Consider the following 10,144-nt stretch of genomic DNA (forward strand, 5'->3'; position numbering starts at 1 on the left):
TGGGACTTAGCACCTTTCAATGAAGCTCCGAACAAAAAATTGTTTCCTTTTCGTCTTTGTCTTATTCTCGTCATACGATAATGGATAAGAGGGACAGTTTTAGACACTTATTTTTGCCCATAGTTAATTATTATTTATTTTCTATTGATTACTTATTTTATTATCATTATTTTTTATTACATATGTTATATTATAGTTAGTATATGTTAATATTATTTTATTTTATTTACTTATAATCATCATTATTAATGTTATTAATATATTTAAATAAAAAATTATATTAAGTATATGTATATTAGACTTTGTAAGTAATGGATTTAATTATTTTATTTCAGATTCAAATACAAGCCAAGATTTAAGCCTAAAGCATTACAAAGTCAAAATAATGGAGCCCAATGGTGAAAAAAGTTACGCATGGATCCAACAAGGCTAGGGTTTTCCCTTTGTTTTCAGTCGCCAGCATCTCTATCGCTAGATCAAAATGAGATCCAACAACTCATAATATAATTATTTTTTAGGGTTAGAAAAAACCCTAACCCTCACTCGTGCAGCCACCTCATCAGTAGTGGATCTAGAATCTCAATCTAATTTTTTTTCGGCAAAATAATCTCTTTGCGGGAAAGAGATTTCAAAATCAATAAAAACGGAAAAGAATATAGTGTTTTAGTTAAACTGAAACTCTAAGTTAGAAAAAAAACGAGATATTTGTGTCTATAAATCCCTGCGAAAATCAAAAGAAATATGTTATGTTGAAAAGTGAGATTGAAAGCAAAAGAACCTGTAATCTTGAAAGAAAAAATCAATAAAAGAGGTATTCTTTTACTACTTTTCCTTGTTGCCTTGTGTTCTTGCATGTCCAACAGTGTGGCCTCTTTGTGTTTTTTTCTTTATCTTGAAAACCACCACGGGTGGAGGAGGCCGATGATCGAAAGAGGATGATGACAAAAGATTCTTCTTATATCTTTCTCTCCTCCAGACTTTCCGATTAAAACGGTGGTGAGATTTAAAAAGAGGGAAAAAAGAGCTTTTGAATGCTATAAAAAGCGTTCAATTTCATCGCAAATGAATGACGAACGATGCTGATCTACAGCGGCCAATGAGGCAATTTCATTTAGGTAATTTTAGAGCATCAAATTTTTAAAATCTACTAGGTAAGTTTAGAAATCTTTTAGGAGGATTGTTAGAATAATTTTTTAAAAATCTTTTAGGTAATTTTAGAGCCTCAATTTTAGGATTAGTATTGTTAAGTACTTTAAAATTTATAAATGGATACTTTAGATAGATGCAACCTTAATTAATCCATTAGCATAATTAGGTTCAAAAATTGGTTGTTTAATTGCATAATTCGTTTTCAAAAAATGAAGGCAATGTTCATTTATTAAGGTTTTAATAGTGTATCATCCACTTGTTTTTGAGAGTGACCATTATTATATCTCGAAATAAATCGACATTGTTTTCAATTCCTTGCATTATTATTTCAAAATTAATGCAATATTGGGATTAATAGTAAACTTATGCTCGTGCTCAAGAGTAATTATTATTAATTTCTAATTACATAAATACCTTTTTCAAATTTACATACATAATGAGTTAGAAACTAAATAAAATCTCGAACTTATAATTTTTCAATTTTAAAACAATGAGTAATCAATTAGTATTAATTTTGAAAGTTGTAGGATATTAATTCTTCATCATACGTAATTGACTATCGAATTCATTTCCTGATTTCATAAACTAAAACTTATTTTTTTATAAAGTCAAATAATCTAAATAAAATATTTGATTTTATCTGATCGAATTTCACTTTAAAAGTAATGACGACTCTTATTTTTTTTATAGCGCTTTTCAAACTCGTAATCGGTCTGGAAAAGATGGTTACGACATTATCTACGTAAGTTTTTCATCAAATAAAATATTGTTATTTAATTAAAAAAAACGTGTTTTATGTTTGAAAACTGCAGTTTATTTCTTTCTCCTCGTCACTGTAGAGCCAAGCACGGCATTCCCATTCTCAAAAGCTTCATTGTTTTTATCGCCTTAGCTATTCCCAGTAAAGCTTCCTTCTGCCCAACTGTAATTTTTGTTTCATTTATTTATTTGTTATTGATTTATGATTTGGTTATTTGATTTTCTTTTTCAATCTTTTACAGTTATTGATGGATTGAAGGCAAAAATCTCTGAAGCGACGAGGAGAAACGATGTTAAAGCCATTGTCCTAACCGGTGAATTTCGAGCTTTCAATCGAATCACCATTTTCAATTTCTTATGATTAATTTGCAATGGTTTGTGCTTTTCTCTCCTAATTTGTATTTTACTTGATTAACTTCTTTTGCTAACAGTTTTTCCGTAATGATAGTAAATTTGCGCAGTTGTCTAATCTTTTTTGTTCTTATGCAGGGTTGCCATGCACGAATTGCTGCCCCTAGAACTCAACTTGGCTTGCCAAAACTGTCACTTGGAGTGATACCTGGGTTTGGAGGTATAGACACCCCAATAATTATGTTGATAAAAACGTGTAGATGGATAATTCTTTTGTCTTTAGATGATAGCTGCTAGTTTGTACTTTTCATGCACTGACTGTCTTTAATTGGTATGGTTCTTTCAAAGGCACACAGCGTCTCCCAAGGCTTGTGGGGCCTTCAAAGGCTATTGAAATGATGCTGGTAATACTCTATGTTCGTAATGCTTTTTGAACTTTTTAAAGGCATGTTTTCAGAATTCTAGTGGCTTTTAATTTATTCTGAGTTATCATTTTACCTATTGAAAATGCTGTCATTAAGTTTTCGTTCCTTCGTTGTAAACTATTTGCTGGACAGTTTGAGTGGATTTATGATGAAAAACATGTTCGAGATAATTGGATTTAATTTGCTGTAATTGTTCTGATAATACGATTGGATTAAACAGTAAATTTATCTCTCTTTTTTATAGTAAGGCCCTAAGCTGATGTTGTATCTTTCGGCCTCTTAACTTTAAAATGCACTTCATTGTAAATGGTTATGGAGTCCACCTTTTCACTTGGTAAATCTGATTCCTTTAAGCATAATGCTTTGCAGTCATCAAGCCAATCATGCCTGAAGAAGGGAAGACTAGGTCTTGTTGATGCGCTTGTCCCTTCTGAAGATTTGCTGAAAGTTTCTCGTGCGTGGGCTTTAGACATTGCAGAAAGACGTAAACCATGGTTGCGTTCCCTTCACAAAACAGACAAGATTGGATCCCTCTCTGAAGCACGGGAGGTGTTAAGAACTGCAAGACGACAACAACAACAACAACAACAAAAACCCAATTCCCATATGTATGGGGTAAGGGGGGAGGTAGGGTAGTAGGCTACCCCCAACGCCAGGTTGAGAGTAGCTTCCGTGGAAGACCTCCGGCAGTCAGAAAATTAAAAATTTAGATAAAATGCAATGCATGTATAAATAAATACATAAATACATAGCTAAACAGTATTCATATGCAGTCATTAAAATCATATGTGCGTCTGTAACGGGAATTAATCTCTGCATAATAATCCCTGCGAAAGAATCTCTGCATATAGACAGAAACATAAGATCCGGCTAAATTTAAAAGAGGAAAGAGGAAACATGAAGAGAATGATACACAGAAGTCGACGTTAGCAAGCCCAGTTCTAATCCTTCATAAATACCAATAACAGAAACGTATAAAAAGTATAAGTCATGGAAAATACTACAAAGACATTAAAAGAAGACAGAGATGATACACCCTATAGATGTGACCCACACTACTCGACTACCCTAGTCTTTAGCCTCCATATTTTCCTATCAGAGGTCATGTCTTTGGTAAGGGCTAAATCCCTCAAATCAGATCTTAAGCAGTCTTCCCACTTTCGCCTTGGTCGTCCTTTCCTTCTGGCTCCGTCGACTGTAATCGACTCTACCCTCCTTACCGCATCCGACGGTAGTCGCCTAAGGACATGCCCAAACCACCGTAGTCTTCCCTCCCTCAATTTTTCGGAAACAGACACCACCCCCAAGGACATCCTAATAGCAGAGTTTGTCGTCATATCCCTCAGAGTCCTACCACATGTCCATCGAAGCATTCTCATTTCTGCGGCCTCAATCCTCCTTACGTGATCCTTCTTGGTTGCCCAACATTCTGATCCATACAACAGCGCTGGTCTTATTGTCATTCTATAAAATTTTCCCTTAAGTTTTAGAGGGACCTTCTTGTCACACAGAACTCCAGTAGCGGCCCTCCACTTTAGCCATCCCGCCTTTATACGGTGTGTAACGTCATCATCTACACCCCCATCTTTATGTATCATAGACCCTAGGTACTTGAAACAATCCTTTGAGGGAGAACGTGTCCTTCTATGCATACTTCTACATCTTCATCGTTTTGGTTCCCATTGAAGTTTGAACATAAATACTCTGTCTTTTCAATATTGATCCTTAAACCTTTTTCTTCCAAAGCAGTCTTCCAGGTAGCCAGTCTACTATTCAACTCAGATTTTGTTTCAGCAACTAAGACAATGTCGTCAGCGAAAAGCATACACCATGGTACACCGTCTGGTGTCGCACAATAGATGTCGTCCATAATCAAGGCGAAGATGTAAGGGCTAAGAGCCGACCCCTGGTGGAGTCCGATTTCCACCGGGAATGCCTCGGTGTCGCCAACTGTAGTCCTGACGTAAGTAGTAGATCTAAAGTACATATCACGAATCGCCCGGATATAAGCAGTTGGGATCCGTCTCGTTTCCAAAGTCTTCCAGATCGTATCGCGGGGAACACTATCATAAGCCTTCTCAAGGTCAATGAACGCCATGTGAAGATCTCTAGACTTTTCCCTATATTTCTCCATAAGCCGTCGAAGTAGATGAATCGCCTCCGTGGTAGACCTGCCTGGCATAAAGCCAAATTGGTTTTCCGAAACCCTAGTAACTTGTCTCAACCTAGCCTCTATCACCCTTTCCCATAGCTTCATGGTATGGCTGAGGAGTTTAATACCTCTGTAGTTACCACAACGTTGGGGATCTCCTTTATTTTTATAGATTGGTATCACCGTAGACTCTCTCCACTCCTCTGGCATCTTGGCAGTCTCTAAAATATATTAAAGATGTTGGTCAACCACTTAACTCCCTCTTCTCCTAGGGCCAACCACACAGTGATAGGAATTTGATCAGGACCGACAGCTTTGTCCCTTCCCATCTTTCTAAGAGCCATTTTGACTTCCTCAAACCCAATCCTACTTGTAGGGCAGTCATTAGCCGTAGTATGATAGTCGGCTAACCCATCAACGATACTATCTCTACATGGAGAGGCACCGTCATTAAATAAGCTAAAGAAGTAACTACTCCAAACCCTCTTAATATCGTGATCTTTCGCTAAAAGAACACCATTGTTGTCCTTAATAAACCTAATGTTACCTAGATCCTTTTTCCTAATCTCCCTAGATTTTGCAAGTCTGAAGATGCCATTTTGTCCTTCCTTGGTGTCTAATCTCTTGTACATTTCCTCGTATGCCTTATCCTTTGCTTTAGCTACCGTTTTCTTGGCTTCCCGCTTTGCCTCCTGGTATCTTTGTTTAGCTCTCGACCTTTCTTCGTCGTCATTGCATTGTAGAAACTCCTTGAAGCAAGTTTGTTTTGTCTTCACCTTAGTTTGGACTTCGTCGTTCCACCACCACGATTCTTTATGTTCCTTGGCCTTCCCCGTCGACAACCCAAGGGTATTTTTGCCAACATCTCTGATGGAATTTGCCATATTTTTCCATAACATATCTGCATTTTTTGAGTTTGTAGTTTCAAAACTTGTATTAGACAAAACCTTACTCCTAAAGTCATCAGTTGTCGCTCCATGTAAGTTCTTCCAGAGGATCCTAGGTTTACCAAGTTTAGCCCTCCTATGAGTGCTCCGCCCGTGGGGTACGCGGTACACCAAAACCAACAATTTGTGTTGTGATGCACATGCCTCTTCAGGGAACACCTTACAGTCAATGCAAGCCCATCGTTCCTGATTTCTAATCAAGATGTAGTCGATTTGGGTACAATGTCCCCCGCTATGAAACGTAATCAAGTTCGCATCTCTCTTATTAAAGAAGGAGTTCGTGATCACCAAATCGTGAGCAGTAGCAAAATCAAGCAACGTACGCCCCCCATCGTTCCTGCTACCATAACCGAAACCCCCATGAACACCGTCATACCCGTCGTTGCACTTCCTATATGGCCATTGAAGTCTCCCCCTATGAAAACTCTTTGGTCCTCCGGAATGCTCCTAAGTATATCATCTAACTGATCCCAGAAGCAACGTTTCTCCCCCTCCCCTAGGCCAACGTGTGGGGCGTACACTGAAAGGACATTCACTACTTCCTCTTCTATAATAACCTTAATCATCATGATCCTATCCCGGTATCTGCAAACATCAACTACATTTTCCTTGAGCCTAGAGGATGCCAAGATACCCACCCCATTTCTAGCGTTATCTACGCCTGAATACCACAACTTGTACCCATTACACTCTCTGGCGCGAGACCCTTTCCACCTAGTCTCCTGAATACATGCAAAATCTATTTTTCTATTATTAAGTACGTCGGTCAGCTCCAGCAGCCTAGCATTTAATGTGCCTACATTCAGCGAGCAAACTCTTAATCTAGTCTCCTTGTCACCACTCTGTCGAGCCCTCCCCCTATACGCCCCATGGGATCTAAAAGAATGACATGACCTCAAGTAATCATCTGTAACCGAAGCTATGAGGAACTATGAAAAAAGAATCCAAATAAGACAGAAGATGCACCAATAAAACACTAGAGAATTGAGGAGTACTAAAAATCCTAGTTGGTTACTTAATAGGATTTTAAGAAAAAATAATATTATCTTATTTAACTATAGGCCAATATCTAGAAACTATAATTTAAAATGTTCAATAAATATCCGAGCTAAGCAAAAAAGGATTAAAATTGTAACACGAGATATAAGAGTAATGAAATCCTACTCAACTAATTGAAAAACATCAACCCAAAGCTGGTAAAAAAAGATCAGTATAAAAACAAGAGAAAAAATAGCAAGAAGCTAAGTCAAAGAAAGCAGATCCAACAACAACAACAAGATTAAGAAATATTAAGTACAAAAAAATGCAAGGGATATGCAAAACAACGACAGAGCTAAAAGGGATACATCAAAATTCGTGGATGCTAAAATAACAATCTTTGTTCAGATAAAAATCTGATAAAAACCGTGCTATAACACAAAATCAAACCTTTACCTATCAAGAAATTAGCATGCAAAATCTTATGAAATTAGAAGAAAAAGAGAAAATCTAGAATTTTTGTTCAGAAATTAAACCGCTGACGAAGGCGATCGTTGCTCTACGAGGAAGGTGGTCCGATCGAGCTGCAAGGCGGAAGAAATTGAGCCTGGAAAGTTCGTTCGGAAGTGCGAGAAAACTGAGCTGAAAACAAAATAATAATACTAAAAATACAGGAAGTTAGATTCAAATAAGCGAAAAATATAATAATAAGCGGTCCCCTGATTCTAAACCAATTTCCCAAATTACGATGGAAGTATCAAGAATGATAAAACCCCAGGAAGATCTGGGATCTGAAGATTCTGAAGTTTCGGTACTTAAATCAAACGAGGGATTAAACCAAGCAGAAGAAGAAATTATCCACGGATCTGTTCAAACTGACTTAGTACTGGAAATGGAATTTGGAAATTTCGAACAAGGCTGCAAATGCTTGGTGTATTATACCCAGTTGAAGATAACAAAAGGCAAAAACAAAGCTGAAACTCTGTCCACAAACGGGCACTGTTGTAGAGAAACTCAATCGGATGAGGACAGGTTTTACAAATGTTGCTAGCAGGAGAATACAAAAGCGAGATTTTTTAGGAAAAATAGTTTTTTTTAACAGATAACCCTAAAAATTAAAGAAAAGGGAAAAAGGGAATATTCAAAAAGCGGATTAGTAGTTTGGAGATTTTGCAGTTGCAAGTTGAGGCTTCCTATGTGAAAGTGAGAGGAAAATGAGTGTATAGGAAAAGTCAAAAGAAACTGTGCTTTGAAACAAACAACCACGGCCTTCCTTCAGATCTGAAGAGCTACAAATAAAAAACACCCAACAAGTTCTGTTTTAAAATTATATTTCACCAAACTTTTTTCTCTTTGAGAAAAATGAAGAAAAACAATAAAACCACCCACTATAAAGGATCTGTAAACCAAAGAAGATTATGGTAAAACCTTAAAAAAAATAAAAAATCACGAAGAAGGTTAGTTAAAGAAAATGAACCAAAAAACAACCGCGAAGGAAGCAAGAGCAGATCTGTTACAAAGATGCCTCCGCCGTCCAAGGCGAGCGTGAAAAAACAAAGAACAGAGGTTGCTCGATTAAATGAAACCTAGCATAAAAAATGAGCAGAAGGCTGTAAAAAGAAATCCCAAAACAGTGAAAATTTGAACTGAAATCCGATGGTGGATCTAGAGCGAAAGCTCATTTAAGAACTGCAAGACAACAAGCCAAAAAGACTGCCCCGAATTTGCCTCAGCATCAGATATGTCTAGATGTAATTGAGGAGGGTATTGTCCATGGAGGATATAGTGGAGTTCTAAAGGTAGTTTTTGGTTTTGAGACCTATTTGCATAGTTGTCTTCCTTGCTGAAGAAATTGCTTTTGATGTTTTGTTGTTTATGTGTGGTAGTAAATGCTGTTTCCCCCCCCCCTCTTTTTGCAATGGTCCATTTATGATAGCATCTCATAAACTTTTGGGGGATTGCAGTGATGGATTTTGTTGATTCTTCCCTTTAATCTTATCTTTGATAATGTTTAGTCTTTAAGAATCTCTGCTCAGTTGTACTTGAACATTTGAATTGTTGACTATTCATATTAATTTTTTACATTGGAATTTATCTACGCAGGAAGCCAAAGTTTTTAAGGAGATAGTCCTTTCGGACACAGCAAGAGGTCTTGTTCATGTGTTCCTTGCCCAGCAGGCTACGTCAAAGGTAGTTACTGATTGCTGGAACACTTTGCACCTTTTTCTCATTTAATTCTTTCAGCAGTGTTTTTGCATTTGGTAGCACTTGTCTTGTAGAAGTAGTTGGCTGTCTACAAGTGGTGGAGAAATTCGTACTTTATAGCTGATAGTGAAGTCTCACAACCAATTGGGACCTTTAGTGGTATTTTTTCTCTGAAATTTTACTTTTTCAGGTTCCAGTTGTTACTGATGTTGGTCTCAAACCAAGGCAAATAAAGAAAGTTGCTATTATTGGAGGAGGCCTAATGGGCTTTAGGATAGCTACTGCTCTTATTATGAACAATATATCCGTTGTCCTGAAGGAAGTTAACTCTGAATATCTCCAGAAGGGAATAAAAACAATAGAAGGTGGTTATTCATCTATTTCTCTTTTAATAGCTGATAAACTGATGATTGTTAAGGAATTACAATGTTTTAATTCTTATTTTAAAAGATAATGTTAATGAATGTGTGAAGATATCTATTTTGTATGTGGAACTATTTACATGTTATATAGAAATTTAATACTATCTTCTTATTTTTGTTGGCAGCAAATGTTAGAGGTTTGGCAACTAGAGGAAAACTGGCAAAGGATAGAGTAGAGAAAGCTCTCTCAATGATTAAAGGAGTTTTGGATTATGCTGAATTTGAAGATGTAGACATGGTCATAGAGGTAAGCTGTGTTACAGTATTTACTACTTTGTAAAAAAATCTATTGCTGTGAAATATTTCTAATTTAGTTTCTATTTGTAGGCTGTCATTGAAAATGTCGGTTTAAAGCAAAAACTATTCAATGAGATAGAGAAGGCCTGCCTCCTCACTGCACTTTGGCAACAAACACATCCACCATTGACCTCAATTTAATTGGAGAAAAATTAAAATCGTAAGATCGTGTTATAGTAGCTCATTTTTCAGGTTATCAAATTAATTTTACCTTGTTCGTTGCCTTTCTAATTCTCTATCATATTCAGTATGCTTCTTTATATATGGAGGAATCTAACATCTAAATCATCCATGACATTTTGAATGGGATTGCAGTTTGGTACTTTTGGTGCTATGGCCCTTTCTCTTGCATCTTGTGGCCTTCATGGATATTGAGAGGACTAAAATTTCTGCTGGAGTGGTGAATTATTTTAAAGAACCTTGTAATATAACCTTGCCAAACACATCCACCATTGACCT

General features: G+C 36.7%; 1 pseudogene; it reads left to right on the forward strand.

The window, feature by feature from the left end:
• The first annotated feature begins 1,066 nt into the window (after window positions 1-1,066).
• Window positions 1,067-9,841, forward strand: LOC120149364 (annotated as a pseudogene).
• The last annotated feature ends 303 nt before the right edge of the window (window positions 9,842-10,144 follow it).

The sequence above is a fragment of the Hibiscus syriacus genome, unplaced genomic scaffold, assembly GCF_006381635.1.
Source record: "Hibiscus syriacus cultivar Baekdansim isolate YM2019G1 unplaced genomic scaffold, ASM638163v2 tig00111002_pilon, whole genome shotgun sequence".
NCBI lineage: Eukaryota > Viridiplantae > Streptophyta > Magnoliopsida > Malvales > Malvaceae > Hibiscus > Hibiscus syriacus.